The sequence below is a fragment of the Podarcis gaigeae genome (assembly GCF_964106915.1).
Source record: "Podarcis gaigeae genome assembly, chromosome: 5".
Classification (NCBI taxonomy): domain Eukaryota; kingdom Metazoa; phylum Chordata; class Lepidosauria; order Squamata; family Lacertidae; genus Podarcis; species Podarcis gaigeae.
Genome location: NC_139681.1, coordinates 82,030,876 through 82,058,837, shown reverse-complemented (window position 1 = coordinate 82,058,837; position 27,962 = coordinate 82,030,876). Strand labels below are relative to the sequence as shown.

The 27,962-nt window shown below is 43.7% G+C and overlaps 2 long non-coding RNA genes across 2 annotated transcripts in view; one reads left to right on the top strand and one right to left on the bottom strand.

Moving 5' to 3' along the window:
* Nucleotides 1-1,473: 1,473 nt before the first annotated feature.
* LOC310845097 lies at nt 1,474-22,134 on the bottom strand. Its single transcript, XR_014564451.1, has 3 exons — nt 22,022-22,134; nt 5,443-5,488; nt 1,474-3,158 (listed from the first exon to the last, which is right to left on the bottom strand). It is a non-coding gene; the product is annotated as an uncharacterized lncRNA (long non-coding RNA).
* Nucleotides 22,135-24,597: 2,463 nt separating this feature from the next.
* The window catches only part of LOC310845118, an 11,287-nt gene continuing 7,922 nt past the window's right edge, over nt 24,598-27,962 (top strand). The window contains exon 1 of the long non-coding RNA XR_014564476.1: nt 24,598-25,208. This is a non-coding gene — a long non-coding RNA (uncharacterized lncRNA). The remainder of the gene's footprint in view (nt 25,209-27,962) is intronic.

The following is a 27,962-nucleotide window of genomic DNA, read 5'->3' as shown; positions in this document are numbered from 1 at the left end:
AAAGGCGGCAGAATCATTTAGCTTCTATTTTGCACCTTTCAGGGGTCTCTAGTCCCATCAGCCTTGTCAAGCTGCAGGAGTTTTCCCTGTTCTTACATGAGAGAGACACTGCATATTAGGACTCCAACCACCAACAGGCAGAAAGAAAGCTTGGAAGAAAACATAAGGTGCATTTCTCTGTTAGAGACATGGCACATTTCAGTTCCCTCATGATAGGGCTTCCCTGTGATAACAAAAACAAAACTATGCATTAAGAAAAATTGCACATTGGAGGTATTTTCTGAACATTTTCTACATGCAGGTGGTTAAGCCCCAACTTGCAGTTTAACTGCTATCATCCTGCCATTACTGTTCTATTTTTATTACTCTCTGTGTGTACTGCTACTTTTAGAATTTGTATATATTCTCTCAGTCGTCTTTTCAAAACTCAAGTAACAGTACAGTATTATGTTTCATCATAAAGAGCTTAAGCACCCTACGCAGCCAGATAAATCACTGTTAAGCTGCTGTTTGCCCGCTGATACTGATCTCCATAGCACCTGCTATGGCTTCAGAAGGCTTCAGAGTTAATGGGATGATGTGTAAGTGAGTTTCTGCTCACATCATATCCCCAATGCCTCCTATATGTGTTTATGATGCAACTTCTAGCAACTTAGCACCGGAGGAACGCCCTTATGGGGAAAGGTTGTGACATTTGGGGCTTTTTAGTGTAGGGGAAAAGGCGTGGCAGGGAGGAACATGTACAAGTTTATCCTTGATGTGGAGGGAATGACAAAAGTATCATTCCTGCCCCCCCTCTTTCATATAACTACAGTGGTACCTTGGGTTAAAAACACCTTGGGTTACAAACACTTCGGGTTACAGACTCGGCTAACCCGGAAGTAGTACCTCGGGTTAAGAACTTTACCTCAGGATGAGAACAGAAATTGCGTGCTGGCAGTGGGAGGCCCCATTGGCTAAAGTGGTACCTCAGGTTAAGAACAGTTTCAGGTTAAGAATGGACCTCCGGAACGAATTAAATTTGTAACCAGAGGTACCACCGTACAATCGGGGACCATTCAACGAAGCAGAAAGATTTCGGATAGACCCAAAAAGAGCGCTTCTTCAAACAGTGCACAGTTAAACTGTGGAATTTTCTCCCACAAGTTATAGCAATGTCTTAAAAGAGGAGGCAAGTGTATGGAAGAAAAGCCTATGATCTGCCTCCACTGTTGAAGGCAAACGCCCCTCTGAATGTGTTGCTGGGAATCACAAATGTGGAGAGTGCTGTTGCACCCGGGTTTTGTTTGCTGGCTTCCCGGCTGGCCACTGAAAGAAAAGGATGTTTGACCTTCTCAAAGAGCCCTTATGTTCTTGCTGAGCTGCTCTGCTGTGCTAGAACCATATCCCATAGTTCCTACTCCCACAGCGTTGTTCAGATGGCACGGGCCCAAGTAGTTACTGCATGTAGCTAAATGAAGGGCAATTTCAAACTTGGGTGACTGGTTTTATTATTAAAATACAGTGGTACCTCGGGTTACAGACGCTTCAAGTTACAGACTCCGCTAACCCAGAAATAGTACCTCGGGTTAAGAACTTTGCTTCAGGATGAGAACAGAAGTCGTGCGGCAGCAGCGGGAGGCCCCATTGGCTAAAGTGGTGCTTCAGGTTAAGAACAGTTTCAGGTTAAAAACGGACCTCCGGAACGAATTAAGTTCTTAACCCGAGGTACCACTGTACTCAGCACCCTTCGTGCCAGCGGCAGAGCAAGCCGATCGGGCGCTTGGGGCAGCGTGAATGCCCTGCGCCCAGGAGCGGGGCCAACCGTCCATGGGGGCACCACGGGGCCTCGGAGGAGTCTGCCTGCCTCCTCCCACTCAGCCACCCTACAGCTGAGGGGGAGGCAGCGGGCAGACTGTTTGGCGGAGCGTGGAGCCTGCGGGCGCTCAAGCCACCGTGTCACTCTCAGGAGAGATGCATGGCTCAGGCATGCTGCAGGCCCCGTGGTGAGTGCCGCCCGGCATTTTGTCACTCCCCCCCAGTGGGGGCAACCGGGGTGGACCACATCCACCGCACCTCCCTTGCTATGCCGCTGCCTCCTACTCCTACAGCTGGACTCTCGCAGCAAGATTACCCGATTAGGACAACTAGTCCTGTTACCTTAATCGCTGCAAGCTAATGGTGGCAGGATTTCTTTCTTTTGTGGCATCACTTCCCTTTGAGTTTTCAATGACTTGTTGAGCATGTATCAGCAGGCCAAGGAAACATTGCTAAGGTCATGACAACAATGGCTCTCTTTGTCCACACATAACGCTGCCTTCTAGTCAACTGCAGGTGTAACAGTGTGGCTTGCAAAAAAATAATAAACCCATAACGTAGGGTGTCCCTCCTTAGAACCATAGCTTATTTCAACAGCCTTCAATTTTCTTTCAAACCCAAGGGCCCACCTTTAGTGCCAGCCTACTTGCAATGGTTGTTAAGCATGTATACTTTGAATTCTCCCTCCCTCCCTCTATGTTCCCTGCTTTTACTGCCTCATTTTCTTTTCTTTTTCCTCTTCACTAGAAGAGAGTCAAACAATGAAAAGAAATTGTTGCCGGACTAGGTGGCATGTAGTGTTCCTTCATCAGCTTTGCATGGAGAAAGTCCCAGGTTCAAGTCCAGCCATTTCCAAGTAGGGTGGGGAAGGGACCAGTCTAAAATTCTGGGGATGGTGAGGTGGAACAGTGCTCTGATTCACCTTCCTGTGTTCCTCTGTGATTCACTGTTGTTAAAAAAATGGTCATCACAACTGGCAAACGCGCGTACCGATGCACTGGATTAAAAGTGGCGAGGGGTAAAGAGACCTGCGCATACTTCCAAATTGTTCTATTTACAGAAATGTGGCAAAAATACATCTAGTTATCCAAGCTCAGTCATGAAGCGTCCACTTCAGCTACTTGACTAGCTGTAGAAAGAACTGGAAAGCCTGGTTCAAATGGGTAGGAATGAATAAATAAACTGTGAACACTGACATAGTCAGAGTGGTGGCAGTTAAACAATGAAGCAACACTTCTTCCCAAGGTTCCATGTCAAAGGCACACGTGACCAGCATGTACTGAACATAAAGCCAGTAGATAAAATCCTTCATGCCCTTCATCGTTCTCGCCGCCATTAATCGTTGCTTCTCGAAGTTCGTCCTGTTGGAGCAACAAAAGTGTGGGTGATACAGTTTGAACTGAAAGCAGAGGAAACAGAGAAGACAGAACAATCATTTTGGGGTTAGGGGTTTTATTTTTCATTTTCAAAAAGTGATACGGGCAATCGCTTCTTGCTCGGGGGTTACATTCCCAGGGGGTGCAGATAAACAAAGATACGCATACAGTTGTACCTTAGTTCTCGAACAGAATCCATTCCGGAAGTCCGTTCGACTTCCAAAAATGTTAGAAAACCAAGGCGCGGCTTCCAATTGGCTGCAGGAGCTTCCTGCACTCAATCGGAAGCCGCGGGTGCTGTGGCAGCTGTTTGGCTTCCAAAAAACATTCGTAAATCGGAACACTCACTTCCAGGTTTGCGGCGTTCAGGAGCCAAAACATTCGAGAACTAAGCTGTTCAAAAACCAAGGTACGACTGTACTCAAACCACCCCTTTGGAACTGCCCCTGAACAGTCATGCTTGCACTCTAGGTGGGGCTACCTTTGAAGGCGACTTGGAAACTACGACTAATCCACAATGCAACAGCTAGTCTGGTGACTGTGAGTGACCACTGGGACCACAGAACACCAGTCCTGGAAGATATTCACTGGCTCCCAGTATGTTTCCAAGCACAGTTCAAAGTGTTGGTGCTGACCTTTAAAGACCTAAACAGACTCAGCCCAGTATACCTGGAGCGTCTCCACCCCCATTGTCCAGCCCGGACACTGAGGTCCAGCACTTAGGGCCTTCTGATGGTTCCCTCACTGCAAAAAGTGAAGTTATAGGGAACCAGCCAGAGGGCCTCTATATAGTGGCACCCATCCTGTGGAATGCCCTCCCATCAGAAGTCAAGGAAATGAGTAACTACATGACCTTTAGAAGACATCTGAAGACAGCCCTGTATAGGGAAGCTATTAATGTGTAATGGAATCTGTCCAGAGTGGCTGGGACAACCCAGTCAGATGGGTAGAGTATAAATAAATAAATTGTTGTTGTTGTCATTATGTTTCAAGGAAGTCAACGAGTTTTTAAGCTTTCTGCCCTGTTTACCAGGCTTTGGGAGGAGGCTCTTGTGAGAATTTGCAGGACTGTTCCTGAGTTATCGTGAGATCTTGCAAGAGCTTCCCAGAGCCTCCCACAGCCCAGCAAGCAAGTCTAAGAGCTGAAAACCTTCTTTCTACGCTGGGAAAAGCACTCCGCCTCCCATTCGTTTAATTTGTGCAATTCCAACCACATAAAGTTGAAATTGCACATGTCGAATGGGCATAAGTTGCAAGTTACGCATGCATTCAGTTCAACAAACTTGCAAAGCTGTCTCTAAATAAGTGTTACACAGAGCAGACCCAATGAAATCAACAGACCTAGGTTCAGGGCTAATCAGGTGTGTGCCTGAAATTCAGACACATCAAAAATGCCAAAAAAAATGACAGATTTCACAACTTGTTTTACAGCATATCAGACATACACTCTCAGGTAAAGAGTCTTTCTTAAAAAAAAATTAAATCAACGTATGTCTCACTCTGTCTTTGATGCCTTATTTTGTGCTTGGATGTTGTTATTCTTATTTTTATTATGGCTAGCAGCCTCAATAACTGGAAGTGGCTTGAGTTTCTTTCAGCCTCTGCAAAAGCCTGCCTAAATCAAGTTGCTTGACCTGTACTAAAGCACAGATGTGCCAACCTATTGAGCTCTATATATGAACCTGTCAGAACAATATTAGTATAAAACATTTGGAAGGTTCAGGATATAGAATGATTGCCAAATGCAATCAAGGGCATATATTTCGGAGGCCTTTCAATTTTTATTTAAGAGGAGTTATGTGCCACAATGATTTTTTAAAAGCCTTCAAGTCCTTTCATAAAACAGTGTGAGGTGTTTATTTAAAGTACAGATAAAATCAGTGATTAAAAACAAGTTGACCGCATTCAAACTTATCCAGAATGGCTTAACGAAGGACGACTCAGTACGTAAAGGAATTACAACATTTATATTTCCTAACAGAAGGAAGTTTGGTATGCTCTCTGCAAGACTAATCCTAAATTATGATTACAGATAGGTAGCCGTGTTGGTCTGCCATAGTCAAAACAAAAAAAATTCCTTCCAGTAGCACCTTAAAGACCAACTAAGTCAGTTCTTGGTATGAGCTTTCGTGTGCATGCACACTTCTTCAGATACCAAAGAAGTGTGCATGCACACGAAAGCTCATACCAAGAACTGACTTAGTTGGTCTTTAAGGTGCTACTGGAAGGAATTTTTTTTGTTTTGCCTAAATTATGAGTTCATTCTTACCTGTATCCACTCACGATTTCCTGAAGATTAGTCATTCTTGCCACTCCTAGGAAGCAATGGAGAAACATAGTCAGCAACTTACAAACACCAGAAGTGTCAAAATATTTTTTTTTTCAAAATTTTTATTAGGTTTTTTTAATAAAAAAGATACAAAAATGAAAAACAGCATTGTTTGTGTCTTTACAAAATTTCATAACATCTTTGGACTTCCTTGCGTCATCCGCTCGCACTTACATTGTTCATAAAATTTTTCAAGCAAATTACCATCTTATTTGTAATCTTATAACCAATCATTACAATATAGTCTAATAATACTCATCTAATTTAGTGATGGCCAATTGTTTATAATCAAGCATCCTTCTTAGCATTCCATCAAATTACAATAATTTTGTAAATAAATCTTAAATTTCTTCCAGTCTTCTTCAATCCTTTCTTCTCCCAGGTCTCGAATTCTGCCAGTCATTTCCGCCAGCTGCATATAGTCCATCAGCTGCATCAGCCATTCTTCCAGCGTGGGTAGATCTTGAGTTTTCCAGTTCTTTGCGATGAGTATCCTTGCTGCCGTTGTTGCATACATAAAGAAAGTTCTGTCCTTCTTTGACACCTTCTGGCCGACAATACCCAGAAGGAAGGCCTCTGGTTTCTTAGTGAAAGTATACTTAAATACCTCTTTCAGTTCATTATATATCATTTCCCAGAAGGCCTTCACTTTCGGGCAAGTCCACCAGAGGTGAAAGAATGTTCCTTCATTTTCTTTACATTTCCAACATTTATTGTCAGACGAGTGGTATATTTTGGCAAGCTTAACTGGGGTCATGTACCATCTGTATATCATTTTCATTATATTTTCTTTCAAAGCATTACATGCAGTAAAGTTTAGCCCAGTGGTCCACAACCTTTCCCATTCCTCAAACATAATGTTATGCCCAATGTCCTGTGCCCACTTTATTATAGCTGATTTAACCATTTCGTCTTGTGTGTTCCATTTCAACAGCAAGTTATACATTCTTGAAAGTACCTTAGTCTTAGGTTCTAACAGTTCAGTTTCCAACTTCGATTTCTCCACCTGGAACCCTAGCTTTTTGTCATTTTTAAAAACTTCTTTAATCTGAGCGTAATGTAACCAGTCTCGCACTTTATCCTTCATTTTTTCCATACTCTGCAATTTCCAGTTATTTCCATCTTTTTCTAATATTTCCCAATATTTTGGCCAATTGGCTTCCATATTGGGTCTTTTTCGGGCCTTAGCTTCCAGAGGTGAAAGCCACCTTGGGGTTTTATTTTCTAATAAGTCTTTATATTTTGTCCAGACATTAAACACTGCTTTTCTGACAATATGGTTCTTAAAGGCCTTATTGATCTTAACTTTGTCATACCATAAGTATGCATGCCAACCAAAATTATTATTAAACCCTTCCAAATCCAACACATCAATGTCTTCGAGAAGTAGCCAGTCTTTTAGCCAGCAGAAAGCTGCAGCTTCATAATACAACCTTAAGTCTGGCAGGGCAAAGCCCCCTCTTTCCTTTGCGTCAGTCAGTATCTTAAACTTAATTCTGGGCTTTTTGCCCTGCCAGACAAATTTAGAAATATATCTCTGCCACTTCCGGAAGCATTCCGTCTTGTCTATAATCTGTAGTGTTTGAAACAAAAACAACATTTTTGGCAATACATTCATCTTAATAGCAGCAATTCGGCCTAACAAAGAAAGCTTCAATTTTGTCCAACTGTCCAAGTCTCTCTTAATTTCAGACCAGCATTTTTCATAATTTTCCTTAAATAGACTCAGATTTTTTGCTGTTATGTTCACCCCTAGGTACTTTACCTTTTTCACCAATGATAATTCTGTTTCTCTCTGAAACTGTTCTGATTCAATATCTGTCAAATTTTTCCCCAACACCTTAGTTTTCTGTTTGTTTAACTTAAATCCCGCCACCCGACCAAAATTGTCAATCAATTGTAAAACTCTTTTCGTACTAGATTCCGGCTCCTGCAGTGTCAAAACTAGGTCATCTGCAAAAGCTTTAAGTTTCGCTCCGACCTGGATCCCTTGCACCAACCGGTCCCCTCTGATCAAGTTTAAGAGCACCTCCAGGACTGAGATAAATAACAAAGGGGAAATCGGGCAGCCTTGTCGTGTTCCTTTTTCAATTTTGAACTCTTCTGTTACCACATTATTAACAATCAATTTTGCTTTTTGTTCTGAATATATTGCGTTCAAAACCCCTCCCCACTCCCATTTCTTTTAAATTTCCCTTCATAAATTTCCAAGAGATGTTGTCAAAGGCCTTCTCCGCATCTATAAAAATTAGCACTGCTTTAGTGTTTATGTCAGTTTGCAAAAGTTCCAGGACATCAATAATGTTCCTTGTGTTAGCAAACATGTGTCTGCCTGGGAGAAAGCCTGCCTGGTCTTTATGAATTACTTGACTTAAAACTCTTTTAAGTCTGTTTGCCAAAACATCAGCAAATATTTTGTAATCCACATTTAAAAGGGAGATGGGGCGGTAGTTCTTGAGCTGTGTCTTTTCAGTTTCTGATTTTGGTATCAATGTGATGAACGCTTCTTTCCACGATTCTGGCGCCTTCTTTCCCTCCATAATTTCATTGCTGACCTCCAGCAGTGGTTGGATCAAATAATCACTTAATGTCTTATAGTACTTGGAGGTCAAGCCGTCTGGCCCTGGAGATTTGCCCAATTTCAAGTTCTGAATGGCATGTTCAATCTCTTGTCGTGTTATTTTGCTGTTCAGGAGTAGTCTATTTTCTTGTGACAATTTTTTCAATCCGTCTTTCCTCAAAAATTGTTCAATCTCAACTTCATTCTGCGGCCCTTGAGTATATAATTTTTTAAAATATTTTTGAAAACACTTTCTAATCTCCACGGGGTTCTGTATACTTCTTTCTTCAATTTCCAAATTTGTTACTATGTTCAATTTTTGTCTCTTCTTCAACTGCCAGGCCAGCAGTTTCCCACATTTATTTGCCGATTCAAACGTTTTTTGTTTCATTGATTTAATCTTCCATTCTATTTCCTGGTTTATCAGTTTTGAATATTGTGCCTGATGAAGTTTAATTTCTCTCAAAATCAGCTGTGACTTCGGATTGGCTCTTAGCTTCTTCTCTAGTTCTTTAATTTTCTCCAGAATCTTGTCTTTCTTTTCATTTTGTGTCCTTTTCCTTATGGCATTCTGTTGTATCAAGAACCCTCTCATCACAGCTTTGCTTGCGTCCCAAATTGTTATTTTTTCCACCGCGGTGTTCAGGTTTATTTCAAAATAGTCCTTTATAACTTTTTGGGCCTTCTTAATGATCTCCTGATTTCTAAACAAATTGTCATTCATCTTCCATCTAAAGGAGCCGGTTGGTAATAATGTCATGTCCATTTTCAAAGCATTATGGTCGGAGCAGGTTTTTGGGCAGATTTCCACTTTCCTGACCTTAGGTGCCAGACCTCTAGTAATCCAAATTTGGTCGATTCTTGTCCAAGTCAGTTGAGCCTCAGAGAAAAATGTTCCTTCTTTTCCTAGGGGGTTCTTGATTCTCCATATGTCAATCCAGCCCATATTTTCTGTCATTTCAAAAAAGGTCTTTGGTAGTCTGCCATCTTTGGTAACTTTTTGACTTTGCGACTTATCCATGTTAGTTGATACAATCCCATTCATATCTCCCATCATTATGATGTTGTCATAGTCCAGATATTCCAGCATGCTTTCATGCAACTTCTTATAAAATTCCGATTTCCCATCATTTGGTGCATAGATTCCTAATATCAAAATTTTTTCTCCTTGATACTGTATTTCAATTGCCAAAATTCTGCCATGTTCATCTTTAAATAAGAATTTAGGTGAAAGGCTCTCTTTTGCATATATCACCACTCCTCTCTTCTTCACTATGTCTGAAGATATAAATTCTTGGCCAAGTCTCTTATTTATCAGCACTTTTCTGTGGAGCCTAGTCACGTGGGTTTCTTGCAGGCAAATAATGTCCAATTGTTCCTTTTTTAATATGTGAAAAATTTTCCTCCTTTTCTCCGGAATGTTGCAGCCATTTATATTCCAACTCAGAAGTTGCAGAGACATCCTGGATAGATCTGGTTATTTTTCTGGGGGTGGTACCTTTTTCGCTGAATCTTCAGGATCCAAGGGTGCGGGTACCTCTGGTGTTTCGGGCTCCGATGGTAATCCAAGTTTTTTATGAAGGTCCTCTCCGTATTGGTTCAGAAATTTGTCTCTGTCTTCCAATGTTCTAATTTTGATCTTCCTCCCTCTGAAAGTAAAAGATAGTCCTTGTGGAAAATCCCACCTAAAGATGATGGCGTTGCTCCTCAAAAGTCTTGCTAATTCCAAATATTCCGATCTCAAATCCAAAAGCTGTTTGGGAACGTCCTTGTATAACTCAATCCTCTTATCTAAAATGTCCAGTGACTTTCCGTAGTGTAGGCCCAAAATCTTGTCCCTCTCCTCCTTTGATCTCAGTGATATCAAACAGTCTCTGGGCTTGTCTTTTTTTGTCAGTCTTCCAAGTCTGAAAGCTGATGTAATCTTAAAGTCCGTCTCTTCTAGGTTCCAGTGCTTGGAAAATATTTTGGTCAGAAACTCAGCCAGGTTGTCCTCTTCCACTTCGGGTATCGATCTAATCCTTAAGTTGGTCTCCCTACTTCTCAGTTCAATCATCGAGAGATAGGTCTGGTGTTCACCAACTTGTTTGTTGAGTGGCCTCACCTCTTTTTCTAACTTTCCCAGCCTTTGGCTGGTGTCTTCAACCAATTTTCTGTTCTCCCCTGTAGCTCCCTTCAATTCTGCAATTGTTTCCACGTTCTGTGCCACTTGTCCAGCTAATTTATTTAAACATTCGGTGTTTTGGTCTATTTTAAAAGTTTGCTCATCAGCTTTTTTATCCAAGGATTCCACTTTCTTATCCAAAGATTCCAATTTTTCATATATTTTTTCTAAAATGGAGGCAGCTGTTCCTGAGGCCATATCTTCCAATTGTAGTTCCTCTGTTTCTCCTTCCCCTGCACGTGGCAGAGAAGCTGCTGCTTCCTCAGAGAGCACAGTGGGTACCGAAGATCTGCATTGCTGCAAGGCTGAGGCTAAAGTTGTTTGTCTAGTTCGCGGTCTTTGTTCTTTTTCCTTTTCTTTTGGCTCCTTTTTCTTTGCGCCACTCATTCCAAATTTATCTAAGGCTCAAGGTCAAGCTGAGTTGTTCCCATGAGAAAAGGACAGCCCAGATGGTAACATTCAACCAGGAGACCGGGAAACAGAAAGTATAAGGATGTCACTGCTGTAAAGTCCAAAACCTCTAGGGGGAGCTTAAAAAGTCTTTCAGAAGGGAATCAATAAATACAGTTCACAGAGAAAACAAAACCCATGTCCAAAAGCCTTCAAATGCTAAATCTTCAGCAGAGTTGGTTTTACAAAAACACAATGTTTCAAGCAGTGTTTGCTGGTACCTCATAAGATGTCAAAGTAGCAAAGTCCAAGCCCCTCAGATTTTTTCCAAATTTTGTTTCAAAGTATTTATGTCTGCAGGCTGACTGCTACTGTTGCCAGGCAGTTCCAGCACCTGGGTTTCCTTTTTTAAAATGTAGATTCCTCCGAGAAAGATCCTACAGTCCAAATCTTAGCATAAATCCAATGCTTAAAATCCTTTTCTGCATTAAAGTGATGCACTGAATGCTCAAATCCAAATTGTAAAAGAGTTCATTCACTGCCTCCACTCCTCCTGCTCTTTGCTTTGAAGTTTAGTGTGAGCGGAAGACGGACTTCCTTTTTTTACGTCCTCCGCTTTCAGCCAAATTCAGGAGCTTTGATCTTTAAGCTTAATTAAAAGTCCTTATTACTCACGGGTTGCTGCTTTCCAAGGTGCCAATTCAAGGAAGAAAGGTCAGCGCTCACCGGCAACGGCTTTGCGGCTTCACTCCGCCGATTGCGGAACGACCCTCAGCGCCGCAGCCTCCTCCACGATCCAGAGCCCCTTACGGGGTTCCTTCTGCGTTTTGGGGGCTGCTTCTGGCGCCCGCCGGGTCCCAAGACCGCAGGCTTCTGCCACCTGCGGTTTTCCGATGTGGGTCTCCGCTTCGCCGTAGCGGACGACCCGTTTTCGCGCGGAGCTCCCTTCCCGGTTAGGAAAGGGCAGCCATTACCCTTCGCGCCGCCTCCGGAAGTCCAGAAGTGTCAAAATAAAGTAACGTGTAAAAAAAAAACTGAATCAGAAAGCATGCTAAAGAATTTAATACAGATTAGGGATCAGGCAGTTGACCTAGAAGAGGTGGGTGGGTCACCAGCACAAAAGCCCAGGGGACACACATATGCTGAGAGATGCCTCCTCTGGGGATTCTGGGGCAGTGATGGCCAAACTCCCCCCCCAGCTGTTTTGGGACTACATTTCCCATCATCCCTAGCTAACAGGACCAGTGGTCAGGGATAGAGAAAGGTCTTCCCCTGCTCTCATAATGATAGAATTCATGGGCACCCAATGAAGCTGAGTGTTCCGGGTTAGCGCGATCAACAAATGGCGGATTCCCTCTGAGCTCCGGAGGGAATCAGCTCCGCAGGATCGGGTCTTGCCGCTGCGACGACGCGGGGACCCTTAAAAATCACAGGCGGTGAAGCTTGTGAGCGTGGTGACTCGGCGGGCACCATTTGCGCCCCCCCCAAGCTGCGAAGGAGCCTTTTTAAAGGCTCCGGAACAGGGATAGGGTGAGCGGCGCGGTGCTGAGAGTAGACTGCTCCTTCTTGTGAGCTCCTTCTTGTGAGCAAGACTTCTTCTTGTGAGCAATCGGACTGTAAAGTAACAACCCGTGAGTAGTACGGAAATTGGATTTTTAAAGAAATTTTTTATGAATTAGGCACGATTGGGGAAGGCTTAAACAGGAAGTCCGCCTCCCCGCTTTGTAAATAATTTAAAGCAAGAACCTGCTAACTAGGGTCGAGATAATTCTTTTTTTTTTTTTTGTCAAAGATTTTAATTTCACGGTTTGGCAGTACAAGAAATCTTACTGGAGGATAAAGAACAAATTTTGGGAGCTGAAGTGTCACCCCCCCGGACCTGGGAGTGCCCCGCGAGAGAGCCTGTTGATGAGGTATGGAAGAGTTTGACAGCTGTCAAATTAGCTGTCAAGACGGAAAAAGAGAACTTTGTTTTTGTTGTTTCTGCTGGTTATACTTGTTACAATTTGAAAATAAGGAAGAGCTGATACAAACTAACTTGACTTTTGGATTTGAGCTGAAAGGAATATCAAGAAACCAAAATCCCTCTAGAGGGGGTTTTGGGACATTACAAGAATGGCTGGAGGAGGGAAAATCCAGGCTGAATTGGACCGAGCATTTGTTATCTTGGGAAAGATACAAGGCCAACTTGATGTTTTGGCTACAAATGTTACAACTCTGGACTTAACAGTAAATAACATCATTGAGTTCGATAAGGATTTGAATCAGGAAGCCTATTCAACTGGGCAAACAGAGAAACTTGAGAGCTTTGAGAATTTGGAGAAGGAGATAGAAGTTGTCTTTGAAGAAAAAGAAGGAGGAGCTGTAATTCTGCAGGTGTTAAAGGAGAGCTTGAGGCCTGACATGATGGCAACAAAGGAAGATAAAAATTTGAGGTGGAAAGTCTGGCCTGAATTGGAGATTGAAAAATGGAAAGATGTCCTTATGTGGAGATCTGAAGACCTAAGGATTACAAATTTGATTAAGGTGGAAGTCAGAGCTTTGGGGACATTTGGACTTGAAAGGAGTAAGAAACAAGATTTGGAGTACCCCATAGGCTCCACTTTTAAGTATGGAGGTCTGGTTGGAAGAAACATGGATCCTGTTGGGCCGGAGCCTCTCCGAGATTTGGTGTTCAATATTAAGGACTATCAAAAAGACCGGCAGAGAGGAACTGAGAGAGAATTAAGAGCCTCGGATGTGAGATCTCCAGGCTGATAGTAGATTGAGACTGATGGACACTTGTTGGGGACTGAAATCGGGAAAGGGGGGGTGGAGTTTGGGAATCCAAAGGGGACATAATTATAATTTGTTCTGTTTCTATTCTGTTTTGTTATTTGTATGAAAATTGGGAAATTCGTGGAAGGAAATATTGGTCGATCTTAGAAAAATGTTTTAAGAATGAGTATTGATGTATAAGTATTGATGTTTAAGTTTGGATAAGGCAAAACTGGTTTTTAAAATGAACTAAATTAAATGAAAATAAGGTTAGCAAAAATAAATTGAGGAAATGGATTAAAGAGAAAAAATAAAATAATAATATGTTAAAATAAATTATTGAGTTAAAGTTGAGAAATAAGTAATAAGGATTTGCTGAGCTAACAATTTAAATTGGAATACAAGAAGGTGTGAGGAGGTCTGAGAAATAAGGTAAAAGAAAATAAGCAATTGAAATTTTATGTGTTTTTAATCGTTTTTAAGTTTGGTATTTTTGTATGTTTGTTATTTTTTGTTTGTTTTTGTTTTATTATTGAAAATGCTAATAAATATTTTTTTTAAAAAAAAAGAAGAAGCTGAGTGTTGGAAGATTCAGGACAGCTAAAATAAAGCATTTCTTCATGCACTCACTGCCACAGGAAGCAGTGATGGCCACCAAGCTAGATGGCATTCAGTGAGGATTGGCCACATTCATGGAGAGGGTTCTTGATGGCTGCTCGCTGTAGTAACTGTGCTCTGCTTCCACAGTTGGAGGAAAAAATGCTTCTGAAGACCAATTGCTGGAAACCACAGGAGGGAGGAGTGCTCTAGTTCTCAAATCCTGCTTGCAGATTTCCCACAGCCATTTTGTCAGCCACTGTGAGAACAAGATGCTGGATTAGACAGGTCAGCATCTTGTGGCCTTTGCCCCATGGCTAGAGGAGGCAAACTGTGTTTCAAGGGAAGTACTTCCTCCACCCTCATCAGCACTGCGTATGGTTACCTTCCATTTCCCACAATGTGAAGGGTATATCCAAGGGATGCGGGTGGCGCTGTGGTCTAAACCACTGAGCCTCTTGGGCTTGCCAATTGAAAGGTTCAAATTCCCACGATGGGGTGAGCTCCTGTTGCTCTGTCCCAGCTCCTGCCAACCTAGCAGTTTGAAAGCACGCCAGTGCAAGTAGATAAATAGGTACCGCTGCGGCGGGAAGGTAAACGGCATTTCCATGTGCTCTGGCTTCTGTCACTGTGTTGCTCCAGAAGCGGATTAGTCATGTTGGCCACATAACCCAGAAAGCTGTCTGCGGACAAAGGCCGGCTCCCTTGGTCTGAAAGTGAGATGAGCGCTGCAACCCCATAGTCGCCTTTGACTGGACTTAACCATCCAGGGGTCCTTTACCTTTTTTTTTTTACCTTACCCAAGGGTGGAATTCAGCAATGTGCTCAGGCAGTTGCTCAGTCAGCACATGCATTTATGTTGCCATATGGAACAATCTGTTGGGATACTGCCAGGGAGACATAGGCCATCACTGCCTCCACGCCGACTCCGGACTCCGGACGTCCATCAACCTCCCGTAGATACAGTATCAGCAATTAGCGACATGAGCTCCAGAAAATAGCCTTCCACATTCCAGAACTGATGCACACTTTATCAGCAGATAATGCACAGCGAAAGTTGCACTCAGGAGAGCATTATTTAGAAAGTTTATTCAGCGTTGGTCAGAACAAAGAAAAACATGACCGCCTGCTAGCGTGTTCAGGCACCGAGAGAGAAAACGAAAGCAACAGAAAAACATAAACATCCTGTGAACAGGAAATACGCAGACTCTGTGACTCACAAGCCTGCTCCCTTTTAAGGTGGAACGGAAATATCCTAACATCCTCCCCCTTTCCGTGTAACCTGTAGTGCCTGTGGTTCAACCCAATTGCAACCTCTGTACGTAAACCTTAAGTTGTTCTCTGTTAACAACCTTAGACAACAGATCAGCAGGAATTTCATTTCCTGCCATGTAGGACACCTGAATCAGTCCTTTCTGAATACACTCTCTTGCACGATGTAGCTTAATCTGCAAGTACTTGGTTCTTTGCTTGCAACTCTCTGAGTTCAGCAAAGCCAAACAGGATCTATTGTCTTGATACACTTGTATAGGACATTTCACAGAAACTCTGATGTCCTTAAACAGTTGCATCAACCATTCACAATCCATGAGTGAAAATGACAGAGCATTGAGTTCTGCTTCACAGGAACTGTTGTCTGCTTCCTGCACAGCCAGTCAAACAGACAGTGGTTGTACATGTAGCATACTCCAGAAGTGCTTGTACCATCCGTGGTGTCACTTCCAAAACTTGCATCTGCAAAGATTTCAAGACCTCCAGTCTTCTGACTGGTGAACCTCAGCCTGTAGTGCATAGTCCCTTTCAAATAGCGGGCTATGCGCTTCAGAGCTTTCCAATCCTGAACAGTAGGATTGTTAGCATGTCTGCTAAGCAGGTTAGTGCTTACAGCTATGTCAGGTCTTGAGCATCTAGCAATGAAATTCAACTTGCCTAGAATGCATCTGTACAGCGTAGCGTCAGAGAACGCTTCAGCAGTACTATCTACCGCGTAACCTGTCACCATTGGTGTGTCTGCTGGGTTTGCATCAACCAAATTCAACCTGGTTAATACATCAGCAATTTTCTGTGTTTGGTGTACCAGAAAATTACCTGCTTGGTCCCTCTCCAACTGCAGAGAAAGATAGTTGGATACCTCACCAAGATCCTTCATGTCAAAGTGCTCCTTCAGCTGAGCTAGGGTGCTTTGGTAAAAAGCCTGATTCTTCCAAAACATCAGAAGATCACCAACAAAACATAAACAATACAGTTTGTTTTGCCCCTCCTCCTTGACAAACACACATGGATCAGCTTTGCCCTGGTGAAAACCCAGAGAAAGCAATGTCTCAGTGAGTTTTGTGTTCCAACACCTGGCACTCTGCTTGAGACCATATAAGGATTTCCGCAGTTTACAGACCATTGCATTCTGTATCTGCAATCCATCAGGTGGAAGCATGTACAGCTCCTCCCGCAAAATCCTGCACAAAAAAGCTGTATTAATGTCATGATGGGAAACATGCAGTTTCTCCTCCGCAGCGATCTTGAGCATCAGTCGAATGCTCTCATATTTGACGGTGGGTAAGTAGGTCTCGTGGTAATCCTGTCCTGGTACCTGTGAAAAACCTGGGGATGACAGGAAGTCCTGTTGCACTAGCTAGATTCATGGCAGTGGCTTCCACTAGTGCAATGACTTAGCTGAATCCAACTCCAACGCAACATTGGCCTTGCCTACATTTGCAGCATCTTAGACCTGGGCAGACCCACAGGTCGTTCATTGTCATCGTTCAGCTACTAGATGCCCACACCGCATTCAGTCTGTAATATGGGAGCCCCCTTCACACATAAATCATGTGAAGGGGGGCCATGCAATTAAAAGGACAGAAGAGCCCCACTCCTGAGGTCATGTGGCTTCCTCACACCACCCCCTGACATCCGCACATGGAGAAGGAAAGCTTACGCACCTAGACTGCTACATATGAACCCTTTCACAGGGGCCCTGCACAACTGGGATTCCATCTCTCACGAAGGCCTTCGGATGCTAAGCATTCATCCTATGCATATCCAAGCCACGAGCAACATGTTGACATGAGCAGAGACCCATGGATCTCCAAGGGCTGGCCTTTATTCACAAGACACTGTCCTTCATCCAATTCATGCATGAAGTGGACCGGGGCAGAATCTTCCAAGCAGGTGAACTACAGTCAGGTATTGGAAAAGGCCAAGTTGCCTGTCAGGTGAAGGCAACCCTGTCTATCTTGGGTGGGTTTTTGCTTTTGTTTTTTGCTTTAATTCGCTTGGAGACCTTGGAGTGACAAGCGACTAATAAGTCTAATAAATGAAACCTCCCCCTCCACATTGAGACAGGCCTCTGGGCAATCTGAAAGCAGCCTGGACTGCGGCAGACAGAAAGTGCCTTCCCCTGTAACCCACAGCATTAAAGTAAAACCCTACTGAGTACAGAGTGTTCAACTTGGCAACCCAAGGCAGCCTCTTAGACAAGCACAGTGGCCTGAAGATACTCAGCTTCCCCATTTTTTGCAGCCTTAGGCAGATGAATTTCCTTCCCGGGTCCAATGGCAGCTTCAGGGAGCAGCATTCTTAATCAAGATCAAGTGTGCAGCAATCAAGATCTTGTCCCCATGTCCTATGTGGTAGCTCTGTAGCTTTTCAAAAAACAAACAAACATGTTTGCTAATTGCTTGCATGCAATTAACACCGCATCTCCAAGGTAGCCCTTGAGATGTTGCTGCACCTCAACTCCAAGCGTTCCCGGAAAATAGCCAGGCTTGTTGTGGCCTGCGGTGTATGGCAGCTGGAGCGTAACATCTGGAGCTCAGCACTTTGCCTACCCCTGCCATATCTAGCTTGGTTCCTACCAGGTGTGCGGTGCACAGCCATACTTGTCTGCTGGTCTGCATTTAGCCTGGTAACAAGTTCTGCAGATCAACCCTATGCCCTGTTAATAATAAACAATCTTTGTATGTCTCCTTTCTGACTGGGTTGCTCCATATTCAATTGGATGGATACCTTAAGACAAGCTTGAAACAAGACTGTTATGGAAATAATCCACCTACTTGAGGACTTTGATCATTACTTAATGGAGGGTGGAACAGAAACAACACCAGCAGGTTGGGAAATACTAGCATTTCCAGAGCATGGAAGAAAACAAGAGGGGCCTGTTGGATCAGGCCAATGATATTCAGAAGCATATTTCATCCACTTATGAAGGCAAAGCATATTTTTCTTGAGTAGTAGCCACTAACTAATAGTCATCTCATCCATGAATTTGTCCAGTCTTTTAAACCCATGCAAGTTGGTGCCCCAACCCCTGTGGGAGTGAATTCCACAGATTAAACACCGCTTCATCTGTCTTGAAACCTAAAAACTATTATGCAAAATCCCACTGACCATTTCTCAACAGATAACACCCTTTATAAGCCTTAGTTTTCCCAGCAATACAAACACATTGGGAAATGAAATCAAAATCAACAGATCTGCCTTCATGGGCTTTCATAATTCTTCAGTATAGCTTTGCTGACAAAGGTCTCGTGTAAAGTCCATATCCAAAGAGGTTGGAAATTTTGATTTGGCAACTCAGCCCCAAGTATCTTCATCTGTAAGCAAGACCTTTGAATTAGTAGTACATAAGACTGCAGCCTGTAGGTCAACTCAAAATATAACAAAGACTCCCCCTCAAGGGACTCATTGTTTTAATTGCTTTAATTTCAGCTTTTAGAAGGCTCTTATTTGCAGTTGCTGTTCGTCATTGGTAGGGAAATGAGCAAGTATCTGGCACAAGGGCCAAAAGCCCTTTCAGGCATCTAAAGCAAGTCAGACACAGTGTCTGCTCATACAAATGTTGTATGTGCCTTTTGGCAATATCCACGTAGCTGCCTTTAGATATAAATAACTGTACTTGTATGAGCAAACACAGAAGGGTTTTTCTGAATAATGTATTACTGATTTTTCTTGGGTTGCTAGCCTACGGGGGATGATTCCACTTCTCCTGTGCCCCACTTCTCCTGTGCCCCAGACTGATTTGATTCAGTCTAGGGCTGCCATGCATCTGGGATTTCCCAGATATATCCAGGATTTGTCCAGGCAGACTGTCCAAAAGTGCTGAAAATGTCCAGGGAAACCCAGGAGTTTGGCAACCCATGCTGGAAGTGAGTGTTTGTTTTTTGCAAATTTCCTTAAAAATAGCTTTAAAACTTCATTTTTGGGGGAGTTTGTTTTTTTTTAAAGCCCAGCCATCTGTTTGTACAAATGCAACAGGTCAGAGGAACCAAAGGATGGTGTTTTAGCATCAGCACAAAGGCACTTCTTTTACTCCTCTGGTGCTGCAGGAATAGTATCTCAATGGACAAAGCCCTGCCAAAGGTGAGCTGAAATTTCAAATAATGTCCTCGGAGGACCCTGCAGCATTAACAATGTGCTCGGTGCTTTTTTAAAGGCCAGTGGGAAATACAGATCATTGAAGGCCGATCCATCTCAGCTTTCCCTCAACTTTTTCCTTACCACCAGTCAAAGGGTGGCTCTGCTAATCATTGGAAACTAACCTACTGTTAGTTTCCCTGCCTTCTTCCCTAGTTGTCCCAGGGGGCACCAGACACCAAGGGAATAGATGGATGGTCTTGGACATTTTATTGCCTAGCCTTTTTCTCACCATCTGTAAAATGGGAGCAATAAAGAACTCTCTCACAGACTGTTGCCCCACCTACACAATGCATTTAAAGCAATGTCATGCTACATTAAGCTGTCAAGGTTTTCCCCAAAGAATCTCGAGAACTACAGTTAAGGGAGCTGAGAGTTCTGAAGAGACCTCTATTTCCCTCATGGAGCTACAATTCCCAGAGTTCCCTGGGTGGAGGGATTGATTAAATTTACTCTGGGAATTGTCGCTCTGTGAGGCGAATAGGGGTATCCTAACAACTCTCTGCACCCTTAACAAACTACAGTTCCCAGGATTCTTGGAGGGGGAGGAGGGAGGCATGACTGTTTAAAATGGTATGATGCTGCTTTAAATGTATAGCGCTGATGGGGCCTGTAAAACCAGGAAAGACTGCACATTGTAAGAAAGCGAAAAGGTGCTAGTCCCTTTGGACTCCTCATTCTCCTCACAAGGTTCCCCGGCCCTCACTGCAGCAACAACTCAAGGTTTGTGTCAGAAATCAAGTTTTCTGCTCTGTCAGTGAGAAAGGAAATGAGAGCATTGCTCAGGTGCATACTGAACATCACATGCAATCTGTAAGCATCAGCACCTGGAATTCACAATGCTTTGTGTAACATAATATTACAACATTTAATGAGTTTTTTCCTGCCATTATGTGAGTTCAGCTTTTTTCGACTTTGCTATGTAAAAGACAAATATGTCAGCAATTTGAATTCCAGTTCAGGACATCAGTCTGACATCTGCATAGTACATTATATACATTTTATAAAGCACCACATTATTCTTTCATTAATTCAAACCACGGATGGGAAACCTGCAGACTTCCAGATACTGTTGGACTCCCAACTCTCATCAGCCTCAGCCAGCATGGCCAATGGTCGGGGGGGGGGGGAGTTACAGCTCCAACAATCCATCCCTGGATTGATGGGGCTGCTTTGGACTTCTTCACGATGCTCAAATTATGGAGGTTAAGAAGTCCACATGCCTCACATCTCACCTGCCCCTTACCAGTTTAAGCTCAGCCCCCTTACTGACTTCTTGGACAGTAGTTGGGGGGTGTGGGGTCCAGTCGTGACCAACTCTGGGGCTGCGGTGCTCATCATGCTTTATTGGCCGAGGGAGCTGGTGTACTGCTTCTGGGTCTTGTGGCCAACATGACTAAGCCGCTTCTGCCGAACCAGAGCAGCGCATGGAAACGCCGTTTACCTTCCCACCAGAGTGGTACCTATTTATCTACTTGCACTTTGACGTGCTTTTGAACTGCTAGATTGGCAGGAGCAGGGACCGAGCAATGGGAGCTCACCCCGTCGCGAGGATTCGAACCATTGACCTTCTGATCGGGAAGTCCTAGGCTCTGTGGTTTAACCCACAGTGCCACACGCGTCCCCGGGGGTGGGGGGAGTTATTTGCAATTCAATCACTGAATGTGATTGGTTCCAAACAGACAATCCGAGTAAGGAAGTGAAGCGGAGATGGGAGACCAGACCGCTGCTCTCCACCAGCCCCTGAAAGACTTGCTTGTGGAGATCCAGGAAAGCTACGAGATTCATATACAGTGGTACCTCGGGTTAAGAACTTAATTCATTCTGGAGGTCCGTTCTTAACCTGAAACCGTTCTTAACCTGAGGTACCACTTTAGCTAATGAGGCCTCCCCCCGTCGCCACACGATTTTTGTTCTCATCCTGAAGCAAAGTTCTTAACCCAAGGTACTATTTCTGGGTTAGTGGACTCTGTAACCTGAAGCATCTGTAACCTGAGGTACCACTGCACCACGGATTGCCCTTGGAAAGAGGTTAAGGGCAAAATCATAGGGAAGGTGGTAGCTCAGTAGTACAGCATCTGCTTTGCATGCAAATGACCCAAGGTTAAATCCCCAGGCTCTCCAGGAACAGCCAGGAATATCTCCAGTCTGTAACCCTGGTTTAGTACAAAACTGTCTTCTAGGTTCCATGTCTCGCTGGAACCTTCTAAAACAGTAGCTAATGGACATTGTCACAAAAGATAGAGCTCCCCCCTTAAACACTACTTGAAGGAGGGCAAAACACTGAATTCTACAAGGATGGAGAACTAAACAGTAATTGAAACTAGGGACAGAAACTGAAACTGGGGAAGATCTCTTTCTGTTTGCCAACTGGATAACTGATAAGATACTGCCTGATCTCCAAGGTTCTTGACTTTCTTACTGCCTTCAAGAATCAGAGGAAAGAAACTGCGACCCCACATAATTTATAATTACCTTACTGTGGATCTCCGCCAAGTTATACATCTTTCCTTTTTAAAAACAAAAAACAAAAGCATCTTAAACAAAAAAATAAATAAAACGTTATCCTGTGTCTTTCCAGACAAAAAAGGGTGTGCTGTATTTCCCATAGCCCATTTCAAAAAAGAAGAATAAAGTCTCACCTTTCAAGTACCAGGATCAGAGAGTGCTGCAGATGCACTTGGCTGTCAAGCTAACTGATTGCAAACTGAGGAAGGAGAGTCATTAAGCATTTTTCCCAAGCGCGGTGAGGCATAGCTGGCTTGATCTACCTGCCCGCCCACTTGAGGGCTAAATCTAAATTACACCTTTGCCTTCGGGTGCCTGAGCAGAGCAGATGCTAGGAAGTAAGCCCCAACGAATAAATCAGAGAGTATTCAAAGCAGGTGTTTACAGCTGTTGTTCCATCGTAAAGAAGGATATGGCTGAGCTTTAAGGCTGTGATCCTGACCTAGATACATTTTCTGGAAAATGACCTCCTCTGGGGTGCATGAAATTACTTTCCAAGTGTCCCTCTAAGTACTGTATCCCTATTTTCCAGGGACAGTCCCAGATTTGCCGAAGTTGTCCCGTTTGATTTGATCCTGGAATGTCCTGCTTTTCCTTAAGATGTCCCTGTTTTCATCAGAGGAATGTTGGAGGGTATGGAGTTATGCAACCCCCGAGCCAAGGAGATATGTTGGAAGTGCCCAGATTCGCTGGGGCAACCTAGTCAGAAGAGTAGGATATGAAGAAGAGGAAGAGGATTCCTATTTTCATCGGAGAAATGCTGGAGGGTATTTAAATGTGATTTAGGTTCAGGTCATAACCCTTCAGCATAAAAGAGGCTGAGAAATAGCCAAGCACCTAATTATGCCAATTTCTAACAAACTGCACATTATTTGGAGTTCGACTTTTTTCTTTCTTTCCTGAAGCTTGTTGGCTCTAAGGTTGCCAACTTCTTTTCTAGGGTTCAGCTCTTATGCCTTTAACAGCATCCTGGCATGGAAAAAAAAGCAGTGGACATTTATTTGCTTTCCTTTTACACGGAGACAAATGGTGAGAAAAGCTTCTTCTGTTTAATTTTCCGTGGGACTGACTGCTGTTAAAGACTGTGGAGGAAAACCAGTTATTTAAAAAATAGTAGTAATTTGGCAACTGGTGTTTTTCTCATTCTGGTTATTGTAGTTCTTTTTAATTGCTTTGCTAGTGTTTGGAAACTTGATGGAACTAACTCCACATGATTTGGGATAAAACCTACTCCCAATTAACTGCCCACACAGCCCTCATGTGAGCTGCACCAGTGAAGCAAAGAAGAGAGGAGGAAGAAAATTAAAACAAAAGAAGCAGAGAGTACAAAAAATCTATATAAAGAAAGAAATAGTAAGGGAAATGATATGAGGGAAATATCTCTGGGGAGCATATTTGGATAATTAATCTGTCTTTTAAAACGAGGGCAGGTATTGCTTTGTTTGTTGTTATGTACGTTTGTGTTTTTAGACTGTAAACTGTACTGCAATCTTCATAGGAAGGGTGGTATATAAATAAGTGAAAAGGTTCTCTGAGAGATACTAGTGAGGGGTGTGGCTGAGGAGATTGTGTCGGCTGAGGAGATTCCTCAGGCCCAGATAGAGAGGCCTGGAGGGCTGCATTTGACCTGTGGGCCTAAGGCTCCCCTGTCCCTACGCTGGTGCAACCAAACAGGCTTTCTATCAGTGTCATAGGGCATGAGACTCTTTATCTCAGGGTTGTGGGTTCAAGACACACACTGGGCAAAAAGGTGCCTGCATTGCAGGAGATTGAATTTAGATGACCCTTGGGGTACTTTCCCTTCCCTTACAAGCCTAAGATTCTGTGATCAGTGAGCCCAGCTTTGCACGTGCAATTTGAACCCAAACCATGCCTGCCAATGGACTTCAAAGCGGCCTGCTGTAATCTCTCGTCAGCACTTGCAGTGAGTGCCTTTTAAAATAATAATAATAATAATAATAATAATAATAATAATAATAATAATAATAATAATAATTTGTTATTTATACCCCGCCCATCTGGCTGAGTTTCCCCAGCCACTCCGGGCAGCTTACATCAAGTGTTAAAAACAAAATAGCATTAAATATTAAAAACTTCCCTAAACAGGGCTGGCTTCAGATGTCTTTTAAAGAGAAGATAGCTGCTTATTTCCTTCACATCTGAAGGGAGGGCGTTCCACAGGGTAGGCGCCACTACCGAGAAGGCCCTCTGTCTGGTTCCCTGTAACCTCACTTCTCGCAATGAGGGAACCGCCAGAAGGCCCTCGGCGCTGGATTCAGTGTCCGGGCTGAACGATGGGGGTGGAGACGCTCCTTCAAGTATACAGGACCGAGGCTGTTTAGGGCTTTAAAGGTCAGCACCAATACTTTGAATTGTGCTCAGAAACGTACTGGGAGCTAATGTGGGTCTTTCAGCCCGAACATCACAGCGACCGATGCCAACAGACATCGACACACTTAGGGATCCGCAGAGCCTTCACAGCTTGCGTAACAGACCTCAGCAACTCAGCATTTTGGCTAATCTACTTTATTTACATATAAACACACACGGAGCTCTGCAACATGGCTCCCTCTCTCTCTAGCATCAGACAGCAAAGAGAAAGAACAAAGGACAATAGTCCCACTTCACAGAACACAGTAACACAAACATCCTGTCACTGTCACTTCCCACTCTGTGGAGTCAAAACATATACCGTCATGTGAAAGACAACAATCACGGAGCAGGAATTCTAACAAAGTTGCCCTAGTCCCAGGCCTTTACTGACTCAACACCAGCACTTTGCACTGTGCCCAGAAACTAACAAGAAACAAATATCCTTCAGCACTGGTGTGTTGTGTTCCTTCCAATGAGTCCAAGTTTGTAACATGGCCAGCATATTCTGAGCATGACTTTTTAAAGGACCTACATAAAGAACACTGCAAGAATCCATTCTGAACTTTACTGGGACACAGATAACTGTTGCAAGACAATATTATTCCAGGAAGGAATTAACCAATTAACCAGTCAAAGTTTGCAAAAGGTGCTCTGTGCTGGGAAGCAGTTTGGCGCTTGCCCTGAAAATTAGCCAGGTCTTTTGAGCTTCCCTGTTAACACCTCTGGAAAGAGAGGGTGGTACTTGGCAGATATCTCTGACAGAGAAAGGGAAGGCCTGGCAGGCCTTAAAGTGATGCTGATTGTGGATTTTGCTCCTGGGGACCATGAGGGCGTTTTCCTGCAATTTCATTCATAGATCAATCATAGATACTGAGCCAACATCACTTACCTCTTTCCATCTTCATTTAGAGCCCTTCTCTGGCTGCTCCCCTATCTTTCTTCCCAAAGGTGAGTTTTCTGTCTTTCATTTTTGACCGGAGTAACCACTGGCAGAGGACCCTCTGAATCACCCTCTGCTGTTCAAGATGGCCTAAAAAATAACTAAAATCAGTATCAACTTGGATACGTGAAAATTCGTTTAAATTGCTACACCAGTGGCATTTGACACCATTATGGCATAGTTATATTAATAAAACTATGCCACCTCTGTGCTGGAGATCTGCAATAGTATAGGCACAGCACTTCACATGTGGTGGGCATGTGCCCATTTAAAGCCCTTCTGGCAGAGGGTGTTTATAGAAATAAGCTATATTGTGGGTCAACATGTGGAATGTACCCCAAGTTTGGGATTGTTAACTGAATCGTATCTGAATTGTATCTGAAGAAGTGAGTATGCACACGAAAGCTTATACCAAGAACAAACTTAGTTGGTCTCTAAGGTGCTACTGGACATTATGTGTGTGTATATATATATGTATATGCAGGTTTTGGTGTCCTCGGGTGTCTTCCCGTGTAAAAGTTGGGGTGTCTAGGCGACGTTTCGACGAGGTCTCACTCGTCATCTTCAGGCTGGTGCTTTCGGCTTCTTGTTACTGGAACAGAGCGGGATCTCAATGTTTGAGTTCCTATAAATACTGTAGAGGGGGTGTGGTGTCTAGCCTCCAATGTTCTGGGCAGAGAGGAAGTTCCCAGGCTAGTGTGCCTTTTCTTCTTTTGTTCCTTAATTACTTGAGAGATACCTTGAGTGATTTCTTGAGTGATATCCTGAGTACCACTTAGGTGGGTCATTAGGTGTGGATTAGTTGCTAAAGTCTTTGTGTCTTGACCTCTTGAACTTTGTGAAGAGTTTTCCTGAGAAGATGGCTGTATTGCACTTAGTTGTGCTTTGGCTTGGCTTCGTGTATAGGGGTGAGCTGTGGTTTTGTGGCTTGTGTCAGCCAGATCTGTGTAGGGATTGCAGGGGGGTGCAGCATCCGGAGGTGCCACCATGGATTGGCTACTGGATGGTGTCAGTAATTCATCTGTGGAGAGGGTCTGGGTTTGGGTCTGGTGTGGTTGATTGGTGTTGGCGTTCTGTGTGCCTCTGGATCTGGTGTCAGTTTTTGTGGGGAGGGCTAATTTCCAGATGTCTGGCAAGCGGGATGTGTCGTCACGCTTGTTCATGTTGTGAGGGTGTTTCTCTATCTCGATGGCTTCCATGATTATTCTCTTTAACACGGAACATCACCACAAGAGAATAATCATGGAAGCCATCGAGATAGAGAAACACCCTCACAACATGAACAAGCGTGACGACACATCCCGCTTGCCAGACATCTGGAAATTAGCCCTCCCCACAAAAACTGACACCAGATCCAGAGGCACACAGAACGCCAACACCAATCAACCACACCAGACCCAAACCCAGACCCTCTCCACAGATGAATTACTGACACCATCCAGTAGCCAATCCATGGTGGCACCTCCGGATGCTGCACCCCCCTGCAATCCCTACACAGATCTGGCTGACACAAGCCACAAAACCACAGCTCACCCCTATACACGAAGCCAAGCCAAAGCACAACTAAGTGCAATACAGCCATCTTCTCAGGAAAACTCTTCACAAAGTTCAAGAGGTCAAGACACAAAGACTTTAGCAACTAATCCACACCTAATGACCCACCTAAGTGGTACTCAGGATATCACTCAAGAAATCACTCAAGGTATCTCTCAAGTAATTAAGGAACAAAAGAAGAAAAGGCACACTAGCCTGGGAACTTCCTCTCTGCCCAGAACATTGGAGGCTAGACACCACACCCCCTCTACAGTATTTATAGGAACTCAAACATTGAGATCCCGCTCTGTTCCAGTAACAAGAAGCCGAAAGCACCAGCCTGAAGATGACGAGTGAGACCTCGTCGAAACGTCGCCTAGACACCCCAACTTTTACACGGGAAGACACCCGAGGACACCAAAACCTGCATTCCTGTACCCGTGAAAATCTACGAAAGCATATATGTATATATGTATATGTATATGTATATGTATATGTATATGTATATGTGTGTGTGTGTGTGTGTGTGTGTGTGTGTATATATAAAATAATTGTTGTTTCACTTGTCAATGCAAGAGTTCTGTGCATCCGTTTTCCTCCTCAGCAAGCCTGACGCTGGGTTTGAGTCGCTTGTCTGGGATCACAGGCTTTGGTGAGACGTATTCCACCACCACTTTTGTTGCTTGATGTGCTTAGCTATCCATAGCCGTGGCAAATAAGCTGAAGCATGAAGCATCTTAGTCCATTTTGAAAAACCTTTTGTGCCAACCAGTAGCAGCACACATCTTGAGGGGGTGTGGAGAACAGAGTGTTGTGAAATGAGAAATTGGATCTCAAGCCAAACACCATTCCTAGTTATCCGCTGTGCCCATTGCCACCAACCATCAGCACCTCAGTCTCACCCAGACCGTGGTTCTGTTTTCAACAATTGCTCAAGAAGGATGCTGTGCTCAACAGTACTGAAAGTCATGGGGAGATCTCTAGGATAACCCACTGAGTTTTATTTCCTCTACCTCTCTCTGGGCATAGAGTAGAGGCCCCCAACCTTTTGTGGCCCAAGAGTACATTGGGAAATCAAAGCACCAGAAAATACCCATTTCACAGAAGAAAAACTGATGCACCTACCCCACAACCCCCCCCCCGAATAAAACAGACAACAACCACCCTCCAAAACAAGCATCCCATCCCAAAAAAGCAAAAAAAAAAAGCACTCAATGTTTGTTTGTTTG